General features: G+C 41.7%; 1 protein-coding gene across 2 annotated transcripts in view; it reads right to left on the bottom strand.

The window, feature by feature from the left end:
• bend7 (BEN domain containing 7) overlaps positions 1–12,102 on the bottom strand; it is a 48,228-nt gene that overhangs the window by 13,928 nt on the left and 22,198 nt on the right. The window lies entirely within an intron of this gene.

Below are 12,102 nucleotides of genomic sequence, written 5' to 3'. Positions count from 1 at the left end.
AGCAGTGCTAACCACTGAGCCATCATGCTGTTAGGTAAGGGTTTTGACCCAGTGACACTGCAATGTATCCTGGTGATATATTTCCAAGTTAGGATTGTTTTACCGATATCTGCTATCATTTTCCTTCTAGGTGGTAAAGGAAGGTTTGGATAGTGCTGTAGAGTCATAGAGATGTACAGCATGGAAACAGACCCTTTAGTCCAACCTGTCCATGCTGACCAGATATCCCAACCCAATCTAGTCCCACCTGCTAGCACCCAGCCCATATCCCTCCAAACTCTTCCTATTCATATACCCACCCAGATGCCTCTTAAATGTTGCAATTGTACCAGCCTCCACCACGTCCTCTGGCAGCTCATTCCATACACTTACCACCCTCTGCGTGAAAAGGTTGCCCCTTAGGTCTTTTTTATATCTTTCTCCACTCACCTTAAACGTATGCCCTCTAGTTCTGGACTCCCGGCCCCAGGGAAAAGACTTTGTCTATTTATCCTATCCATGCCCCTCATACTTTTGTAAACCTCTATAAGGTCACCCCTCAGCCTCTGATGCTCCAGGGAAAATAGCCCCAGCCTGTTCAGCCTCTCCCAAAAGCTCAAATCCTCCAACCCTGGCAACATCCTTGTCAATCTTTTCTGAACCCTTTCAAGTTTCACAACATCTTTCTGATAGGAAGGAGACCAGAACTGCACACAATATTCCAACAGTGGCCTAACCAATGTCCTGTACAGCCACAACATGACCTCCCAACACCTGTACTCGATACTCTGACCAATAAAGGAAAGCATACCAAATGCCTTCTTCACTATCCTATCTACCTGCGACTCCATTTCAAGGAGCTATGAACCTGCATTCCAAGGTCTCTTTGTTCAGCGACACTGCCTAGGACCTTTCCACTAACTGTACAAGTCCTGCTAAGATTTACTTTCCCAAAATGCAGCACCTCGCATTTACCGGAATTAAACTCCATCTGCCACTTCTCAGCCCATTGGCCCATCTGGTCCAGATCCTGTTGTAATCTGAGGTAACCCTCTTCGCTGTCCACTATGCCTCCAATTTTGGTGTCATCTGCAAACTTACTAACTGTACCTCTTATGCTCCCATCCAAATCATTTATATAAATGACTAAAAGTAGAGGACCCAGCACCGATCTTTGTGGCACACCACTGGTCACAGGCCTCCAGTTTGAAAAACAACCCTCCACCACCCTCTGTCTTCTACCTTTGAGCCAGCTCTGTATCCAAATGGCTAGTTATCCCTGTATTCCATGAGATCTAACCTTGCTAATCAGTCTCCCATGGGGAACCTTGTCACATCTACTGCTCTGCCCTCATTAATCTTCTTTGTTACTTCTTCAAAAAACTCAATCAAGTTTGTGAGACATGATTTCCCACGCACAAAGCCATGTTGATTATCCCTAATCAATCCTTGCCTTTCCAAATAAATGTACATCCTGTCCCTCAGGATTCCCTCCAACAACTTGCCCACTGAGGTCAGGCTCACCGGCCTACAGTTCCCTGGCTTATCTTTACCACCCTTTTTAAACAGTGGCACCATGTATGCCAACCTGCAATCTTCCGGCACCTCACCTGTGACTATCGATGATACAAATATCTCAGCAAGAGGCCCAGCAATCACTTCTCTAGTTTCCCACAGAGTTCTCAGGTACACCTGAGTGGGCGGCATGGTGGCACAGTGGTTAGCACTGCTGCCTCACAGCGCCCAAGACCCGGGTTCAAGTCCCGACTCAGGCGACAGACTGTGTGGAGTTTGCACGTTCTCCCCATATCTGCGTGGGTTTCCTCCGGGTGCTCCGGTTTCCTCCCACAGTCCAAAGATGTGCGGGTTAGGTGAATTGGCTATGCTAAATTGCCCGTAGTGTTAGGTAAGGGGTAAATGTAGGGGTATGGGTGGGTTGCGCTTCGGCGGGTCGGTGTGGACTTGTTGGGCCGAAGGGCCTGTTTCCACACTGTAAGTAATCTAATCTAATCTAACCTGATCAGGTCCTGGGAATTTATCCATCTTTAACCATTTCAAGACATTCAGCACTTCCTCCTCTGTAATCTGGACATTTTGCAAGATGTCACCATTTATTTCCCTACAGTCTATATCTTCCATATCCTTTTCCATAGTAAATACTGATGCAAAATATTCATTTTGTATCTCCCCCATTTTCTGTGGCTTCACACAAAGGCCACCTTGCTGATCTTTGAGGGGCCCTATTCTCGCCTCTAGTTACCCTTTTGTCCTTCACATATTTGTAAAAACCCTTTGGATTCTCCTTAATTCTATTTGCCAAAGCTATCTCATGTCCCCGTTTTGCCCTCCTGATTTCCCTCTTAAGTATACTCCTACTTTCTTTATACTCTTCTAAGGATTCACTCGATCTATCCTGTCTATATCAGACATATGCTTCCTTCTTTTTCTTAACCAAACCCTCAATTTCTTTAGTCATCCAGCATTCCTTATATCTACCAGCCTTCACTTTCACCCTGACAGGAATATACTTTCTCTGGATTCTTGTTATCTCATTTCTGAAGGCTTCCCATTTTCCAGCTGTCCCTTTACCTGCAAACATCTGCCCTCAATCAGCTTTTGAAAGTTCTTGCCTAATACCGTCAAAATTGGCCTTTCTCCAATTTAGAACTTCAACTTTTAGATCTGGTCTATCCTTTTCCATCACTATTTTAAAACGATAGAATTATAGTCGCTGGCCCCAAAGTGCTCCCCCACTGACACCTCAGTCACCTGCCCTGCCTTATTTCCCAAGCGTAGGTCAAGATTTGCACCTTCTCTAGTAGGTACATCCACATACTGAATTAGAAAATTGTCTTGTACGCACTTAAGAAATTCCTCTCCCTCTAAACCTTTAACACTATGGCAGTGCCAGTCGATGTTTGGAAAGTTAAAATCCCCTACCATAACTACCCTATTATTCTTACAGATCTTCTTACAAATTTGTTTCTCAATGTCCATCTGACTATTAGGGAGTCTATAATACAGTCTGGTTGAAGATTTGTAGCTCGGGTGTCCGTTCTTGTGGTTCTGTTCGCCGAGCTGGAAGTTTTTGCTGCAAATGTTTCGTTCCCTGGCTAGGGAACATCATCAGTGCTATTGGAGCCTCCTGTGAAGTGCTGCTTTGATGTTTCTTCCGGTATTTATAGTGGTTATACCACTATAATTTATACCACTATAAATACCGGAAGAAACATCAAAGCAGCGCTTCACAGGAGGCTCCAATAGCACTGATGATGTTCCCTAGCCAGGGAACGAAACGTTTGCAGCAAAAACTTCCAGCTCGGCAAACAGAACCACAACAGTCTATAATACAATCACCAATAAGTTGATCATCCCTTTCTTATTTCTCAGTTCCACCCAAATAACTTCCCTGGATGTATTTCCGGGAATATACTCCCTCAGCACAGCTGTAATGTTATCCCTTATCAAAAATGCCACTCCACCTCCTCTCTTGCCTCCCTTTCTATCCTTCCTCTCGCATTTGTATCCTGGAACATTAAGCTGCCAGTCCTGCCCATCCCTGAGCCATGTTTCTGTAATTGCTATGATATCCCAGTCCCATGTTCCTAACCATGCCCTGAGTTCATCTGCCTTCCCCTTTAGGCCCTTTGCATTGAAATAAATGCAATTTAATTTATTTGTCCTTCCTTGTCCCTGCCTGCCCTGACTGTTTGACCCACTTCTGTTCTCAACTATACCAGTCTCAGATTGATCTCTTTCCTCACTATCTCCCTCGGTTCCCTCCCCCCCCCCCCCCCCCCCCCCCAACCTTACTAGTTTAAATCCTCCCAAGCGGTTCTAGCAAATTTGCTCTATTCTCCTATCCCTGCCCTCACTAGTTCATAGCACTGGGAGTAATCCAGATATTACTACCCTTAAGGACCTCCTTTTTAAATTTCTGCCTAACTCTCTGTAATCTCCCTTCAGAATTTCAACCTTTTCTCTTCCTATATCATGGTTCCAGTGTGGACAATGACCTCTTGCTGGCCCCTCTCCCCCGTGAGAATATTCTGCACTCTCTCTGAGACATCCTTGATCCTGGCACCAGGGAAACAACACACCATTCTGATTTTTCTCTGCTGGCCACAGAAACGTCTGTCTGTACCTCGGACTACAGAATCCCCTAACACAATTGATCTCTTGGAAGCCAACATACCCCGCATTGCATTAGAGCCAGTCTCAATACCAGAAACATGGCTGTTCATGCTATGTTCCCCTGGGAATCTATCACCCCCTACATTTTCCAAAACAGCATACCTGTTTGAAATGAGTATATCCACAAAAGACTCCTGCCCTAGGTGCCTACCTCTCTTACCCTTCCTGGATTTAACCTATCTATATGACTGTATCTAAGACTTTCCCCCCTTCCTATTACTGCCATCCATCACATATAGTTGCTGTTGCAAATTCCTCATCGCTTCTATCTGTCTCTCCAACTGATCCACTCGATCTGATAAGATTCGCATCCAACAGCATTTATGGCAGATATAATCCGCAGGAACCCATAACTCTCTTTAAACTCCCACATCTGACAAGAAGTACATATCACTGCAAAGGCCATTTTTGCTCCTTCACAATCTCCAGACCCAAAAAACGACACCGTCTTATTCCTCTAGAAAGCACTGCCCCAGGTTAAATTAATAGCTAAGGCTTATATTTTAAGTTTAATCAAGAGACTTATCTCCAAAAACATATAATCAAGAAAGAACCCACTGTACTCACTAATGCAGCCTTTCTCTTGGACAGACTTAAAACAATAATTAACTTATCTGAATCTGTGTTGTAAACTTTGCCCAAACCGGTTCCTCCAAGATTAGTTGTGAAATTCACTGTTTGTTAATTTTCCCAGATGCACTCCGATGTCCAGCGACACATGAATTCAAAAACAGCAAAGGCAGTTACTGTGCAGGTTCTCTCTCTCCTGCACTGTCCTCACCATGTGCTTCCTTTGTCTGTTCTTCTCCCTTTTAAAACTGCTGTTGTTCTGACTTTTTTTCCCAAAGTTCCAAACAATGCATCAGCATATAAAACAGTAATTGCTGCCTCTGGAATTCGAGGAAATCATCTCCAGCACCTAAAATACCTTAAACAAAGGAGCAGCTCTTACAGCCAGAAGTTTTTCCAGTCCTCCATCTTAGATTACCCAGAATCCTCATTGAAAGAAGGTTGATGAGTTGCTGCAGTAGAACACAATTAACACTATCTTTTGGTTTTCAAGAGGACTGAAAACAGGGCTAAAATATTTGGTTAAGAATGGTTACAGAATTTGAATTCACTATTGAACACAATGGCTTCTTTGCTGTTGAACGAAGGAACGTCAGCTGCACTGCTGAAGACTGAATAGCAAGACATGTATTATGAGCTCATTATCCTGGAGTTTTTCCACATTACTTTCAATAATTTAAATTACATTTTATGGAGTTCTGTGGGTTAGTTGTCTTGAGGTTGGATTAGATTTTCCTCACTCTGGATCACATATCAGATCACTGGTGAAAGGTCCGACTCAGTTTGAATGGAATACCCTGACGTTGTTTCATGATTCTGCAAGTATCAGCCCTGCCCAGTTATTCCACCCAGTGACCATGGGGCATGCAAATCTGAGAAACAGCTGAAGCTTGGAATCAAATTGAACACCATCTTTGGGGCAGGATCTTGGGTTCCCTAATCCAAAATCTCAAAGAAATATAGAGATCCTATTGCGAAAGAGATGGCTCCCGTAATCAAATGGAGATATTTCAAGCAGGTTCTAAAAGAAGAGTGCTCCATCACACATCTGCTCCTTTTAGCAAATCAATCAGAAACATTTCCATTCATTGATCGACACTCTCTTACTGCTGAAGAGCAGACAGATTCACAGCTACCACTGCACAGCACGCAATTGCTCTCAGTTGAATTTCACCCCCTTTCTTACCTATTCCAGAGGTTTAGCTCATTTTAGCGCACACAGTTCTGTGGATGCTAACTGCCCTCTTACCTTGCTCCAGCTATTAATCTTTAAAAATGCACTTTTGACAGCATTATTGATTTGGATTCTGAATGTGTGCTGCATCGATCAGAATTGAGTTCCTATAGTGAATGTTACAATCAAGTTTCTTGTTTCCAGGTAATATCAACAACTGGGAAAAGCTATCAACTAACCAGAACAAAGGAATAGTGTTCAAATTTCTACAGCACACAAGTGGCAAACCTTTCAGTTAAATTAATAAGATATCCACTGTTATACCAAATTTCAAACAAAACATTTGCGTCTTCACCTTTAACTTACTCCAGCGATGTGATGTATAACTAAGAGGGTCAAAGACAGTAAGAAATTACCAGCCAAGTTTAAAAAGAATCCCAAAAATCCCTTATAAATACATAAACAGTAAGACAGTAGTCAAAATATTGGAGGAGGGGTGTGCGGAATTGTCAGTTTGGGACCAAGAATAGAGATAGAAACTTGGCTGCAGTTTTAAATGAGTTCTTTACGTCTGTCTTCAGTAGAGAGGAGAATGATGTCAACGCAGCAGTAAATGAGGAGGTCCCAGTAATATTGGATAAGTTTATAAAGAGGCAAGTCTATCAGACCATAACGCATAGAAAGCCGAGATAGATCATTTGGTCCATCAAGTCTGCTCCGCCATTCAGTGAGGTCATTTATGATCTGCTAATCCTCAACTCCCCTTTCCTGCCTTTCCATTCAGTCATTTACTGATTAAAAATCTATCTCAGCCTTGAATATCCTTAACAACTCAGTCTCTATAGCCTTCTGTGGTAAAGAACTCTACAAATTCACCACTGTCTGAGGGCAGAAGTTCCTCATCTCTGTTTTAAATGTTTATAAAGCTCTGGTTAGGCCCCATTTGGAGTACTGTGTCCAGTTTTGGTCCCCACACCTCAGGAAGGACATACTGGCACTGGAACGTGTCCAGCGGAGATTCACACGGATGATCCCTGGAATGGTTGGTCTATCATACGAGGAACGGCTGAGGATCCTGGGATTGTATCCATTGGAGTCTAGAAGATTAAGGGGAGACTTAATTGAAACTTACAAGATAATACATGGCTTGGAAAGGGTGGATGCTAGGAAATTTTTTCTGTTAGGCGAGGAGACTAGGACCCGTGGACACAGCCTTAAAATTAGAGGGGGTCAATTCAGAACAGAAATGCGGAGACATTTCTTCAGCCAGAGAGTGGTGGGCCTGTGGAATTCATTGCCGCAGAGTGCAGTGGAGGCCGGGACACTAAATGTCTTCAAGGCAGAGATTGATAGATCCTTAATGTCTCGAGGAATTAAGGGTGACGGGGAGAATGCGGGTAAGTGGAGTTGAAATGCCCATCAGCCATGATTGAATGGCGGAGTGGACTTGACGGGCCGAATGGCCTTACTTCCACTCCTATGTCTTATGGTCTTATGGTCTAACCTCTTAAACTTGAAATGATGCTGTCTGGTTCTAGACTTTCTCACAAAAAGAAACTACCTCTCCACATCTACCTGTGAAGTCCCCCAAGAATCTTGTGTGTTTCAATAAGGTCTCCTCTCATTCCTCTAAACTCCAATGAGTATAGACCTGACGCAATTCAGTTCCTCCTCCCAAAAAATATCTCTCCATACCCAGGATCAGCCTAGTGAATCTGCCCTGCATTGCGCCTCAGGTCAGTATATCTTTACTAGACAAGGGGCCAACATAAATTCATCAGCAAGATACCAACTTGGAACAGGCCAAATTAGGAGCACAAGTTGCAGAAACTTTGTTTCTTTTGCATTTAGAAGAATTAGGAGCAATCTAATTAAAATCTGAAGGCATTCAAGGGTATATATGAAAAAACTGTAATGGCAGACTCCAAAATGAAAGGACATACTTCTAAAATTACAATGGACAAGTTATGAATAAAATCAGGATTTTATTGACACAAAAGGGCAGTGGAAAGCTAGAATTCATTTCCCAAGAGGCTGTGGATGTTGCATCAATTGAAATTTCATTGACTTCAAAAAGAAAGGAAGACACGCCCCTACCTACATCAATGGAGCTGAGGTGGAGAGGGTCAAGAGCATCAAGTTCCTAGGAGTGGCAATAACCACCAATCTGTCCTGGACTCCCCATGTAGATATGACAGATCAAAAAGGCACAACAATGCCTCTTCTTCCTTAGGTGTCTTAGGAAATTTGGCATGTCCGCAGGACCCTCACCAACTTTTACAGATGCATTATAGAAAGCATACTGTCTGGGTGCAGAATGGCCTGGTATGGCAACTGCTCCGCCCAGGACCATAAGAAACTATAGAAGGTGGTGTGCACAGCCCAGACCATCACAGAAGCCAACCTCCCATCCATGGACTTAATTTACACTTGCTATTGGTGCTGAAAGGGTGCCAACGTCATCAACGATTCTTTCCAAAGAATACGGGTACTACAGGGGGTACTCCCAGGGATGGGAGCCTCAGTGGAGGTGTGATGAGTAAGGCAGAACAAAGTAGTAAGACATTACATAATTAAAGTAACTTGAATGTAATTTAAGCTAGTATTTATTCAATATGTTTGTTGTTTAGTTTCAGTTAAGTAGATAGGTTTGTTTTGGTAGAATAGTGGGTTGTTTAGTAACAATAGTCCTTTGTTATGGCCTTGTTCTTTGTTCTGTTTTTATGGTGTTATTTTTTTTCTTTATAAATGTTTTGTAAAAGATTTTAAAAAAGCTTTTCAATAAAAATATTTATATAAAAAAAAGACCCTTCTCACCCTGATAATTCTCCCAACCTCTTCCATCAGGCAGAAGATACAGATGCACACATGCATGAACACTTATATCAGCAGGTTCAAGAACAGCTTCTTCCTGGCTGTTATTAAACTGCTGAATGAACCTCTCTAGCTTCATACAATGTTGGTCTTGCTAATGTTAATCTTGCTTTGTGCACCTCTTGTGCCTTGTATCTCTCACTGTCTGAACACCCTATGATCTGTATGTCCTTGTTTACTATGACTTGTCTGAACTGCTTGCAAAACAAAACGTTTCACTGTACTCAAGTACCTGTGACTACAATAAATCAAATCAAATCAATTTGAGACGATGGTCATTTTAAGATTACTTTCACTATTCCCCATGCTTCTCAGAGCCAAACATCAAAAGATCTTCCAATCCTCAACGATGGCTACCAGATTCTTCAGGAATGATTTGTCTGCCTTTGACAACTGTTTAACTGCCAGATCTTTGAAAATATCTTCTCACATTTCTGGTGAATATCAACTTGTAAAACTTCCACATCAAATATTTCACAGGCCACCCTAGCAATTCATTCCCCAAATTTATACAACACAAGTGATCAGATTATTTATAAACTAGAGGGCATTAATTTGTTTGATTTTCCCTCTTCTTAAAATTAAAAGCAAACACGCTGACTTGAAGTCCTTTAGTAAGTGATTTAAATTATATATACTCATCTATGTAATTATAACAATTAGCTGCAAAATTCTTAATTTGCACTTTTTCCTTTTTCTTAAAAGGCAAGATGCAACTTCTTAAGAAGATACTTTTGGAACTGAATTTACATTTAATTTTAAACAATCTGTTTCATTTTCAATCTCTACCAGAGGTAGCTGTTGTAATATATTCCTGTGCAACCTTTCAATTCAAGGTCCAATACCAACAAACTGTTGTATTGGACCAGACCAAAACCCCTCAAAATATGTAAAGATGATAGTCCAGACCCTAAACTTTTCTTATTTTAAAGGTAAGTGTGAGGTGTTGTATTCCAGATGCAATTCAACTGGTCAAACTACTCGACTTTAAGCAAAACACACTATTTTTACACGAGAGTTAAAATACAGCCCAAATAAAAATAAAAGAATTGGCTAAACTGTAACCATAGAAATGCTTAACTATTACTAATTAACTGTTCCAATATAGTAACATCCCATAAATACATGCCTGACAAAGGCAAATTCAGTAAAACAGATTGTCTTATATGCAATTCCGACAGCAAGAAGAGATCCCCAGCTTTTAGCTGTAACAAAGAGGGGAATAAGATGGTTCTGTTCGCCGAGCTGGAAGTTTTTGCTGCGAACGTTTCGTTCCCTGGCTAGGGAACATCATCAGTGCTATTGGAGCCTCCTGTGAAGCGCTGCTTTGATGTTTCTTCCGGTATTAAATACCGGAAGAAACATCAAAGCAGCGCTTCACAGGAGGCTCCAATAGCACTGATGATGTTCCCTAGCCAGGGAACGAAACGCTTGCAGCAAAAACTTCCAGCTCGGCGAACAGAACCACAACAACGGACACCCGAGCTACAAATCTTCAACCAGACTTTAAAGGGGAATAAGACCTTCCATAAGGGCATGAGACCATAAAAAAAGAGTGGAAGAAAGGTCATTCGGCCCATCGAGTCCACTCCGCCATTCAATCAAGGCTGATGGGCATTTCAACACCACTTACCCAACTCTCCCCGTATCCCTTATTTCCCTGCAAGATTAAGAATTTACCAATTTCTGCCTTGAAGACATTTAACGTCCCGACCTCCACTGCGCTCCAGTAGCAGTGAATTCCACAGGCCCACCATTCTCTGGCTGAAGAAATGCCTCCTCATTTTCATTTTAAATTGACCCCCTGTAGTTCTAAGGCTGTGCTCACGTGTCCTATTATCCCTGCCTGACGAAAAGATCAAAGCAACTGCTGAAAGCTAAAACTAAAAATCTTGGTTCAATGAGAGCTTGATCCCACCCATTCAGGCTGCTTCTATGGTTCCAACTTCAAAAAACCCTTCCTTTGTTGCAATAATCACATAATCCATCACATGGTGCTGTTCCATATATCACCATGACAGGTTTAACAGATACAGGATACTGGTAAGACGATATTCTGCATCTATTACCACACATCATTTCATTTCTATCATTCTCCACGAGGTTACCCAGAACTGGAATGAGGTTCTGTTTGCTAGTCTCGTCTCCATCTGATCCAGCTTAATGGCTGCTTCACCATAAACTGATAGAACTTTCTCACATGGGCTGTAAATCAAGAACAGCTTCTTTGCCTTTCTTTCTCTCCCACTCGTTTTGTATCACTGAGTTCATTCACAGATTTCATTGTTGTTCCACTCATTTGAAAAGATAGTTGTTCTCTTACCAAGTTGTTACTGGAGTTGAACACAAGATAGGAATGCTTGTCCTACCCACTGACTGTGCATAAACCCACAGCTTTGTCCTGTGAGTGAGTGCTCTGTAATCAAATGGTTTCACAATGAAACTCTTGTAAATATCAGTTAACTTTCACACATCTTGTGGAACTGCTCCAACCTACATATTCTGTGACATTACTTGATTGAAAAGCTAGTTATTGGTTAGGATTATGTCCTAACTTTAGATGATTAAGTGAGTTATTGAAAACAAAACAGTTTTAAAGATAGAATGAAAGTCAAGCTTCATTAATAATGTTAAACTCTGCTTGCGTATTTTGCTGTTTCTATTCTGAGATATTGCTCTCTCAACATCTTAAACAGAAAATCCATTTTAACAAAATAACGAGTTGGTCATAAACTTGTTTAGAAACTGGGAACAGTAAAAAGGTTGGATAGTTGGTTGCTGGTGTACAGACAGTCCGATTGGAAGTAAATTAGAGTGATTGGATCGATATCCCTCCAAATATTTGCTGTGGTTGGCAATGTTCAGATCGAGATCTCACCATGCATAGAAAATCAAATGCACAAACCTTCACCCTGATTCCACCTTAGAGTACTCAAGCACTGTTTAACAACAGAGCTTAGTCATTCAAAACATGATGAGCTGTCACTCCAAGCAATGCCCTAAACATTGGACAATGCACTTTATAGCAAATATAAACTGTAGCACATGAATCTTCATCTGTAATTCTTTGCAATGGGGTACTAGTCCTTGATGTGCTGTTCAGGGAGGGAGAGACAATTATTTCACTGCAGGGGACAGTGAAAACATTGGGAAAGTTATTCCAGTCTGCTTTGATAATTCCCACTTGCCAGTTTCAAAATATCTGGGAACAAATCAATAGTGTTTCATTACGATGGGAATGATGCAGGGTCCAAAGTAAGGTGAAGGATGAAAAATTATTAAAGACCTTTACAAAACCAAAAATGTAAAGT

The sequence above is a fragment of the Hemiscyllium ocellatum genome, chromosome 23 (assembly GCF_020745735.1).
Source record: "Hemiscyllium ocellatum isolate sHemOce1 chromosome 23, sHemOce1.pat.X.cur, whole genome shotgun sequence".
In the NCBI taxonomy this organism is placed as follows: domain Eukaryota; kingdom Metazoa; phylum Chordata; class Chondrichthyes; order Orectolobiformes; family Hemiscylliidae; genus Hemiscyllium; species Hemiscyllium ocellatum.
This window is presented reverse-complemented; position numbering and strand designations above follow the sequence as displayed.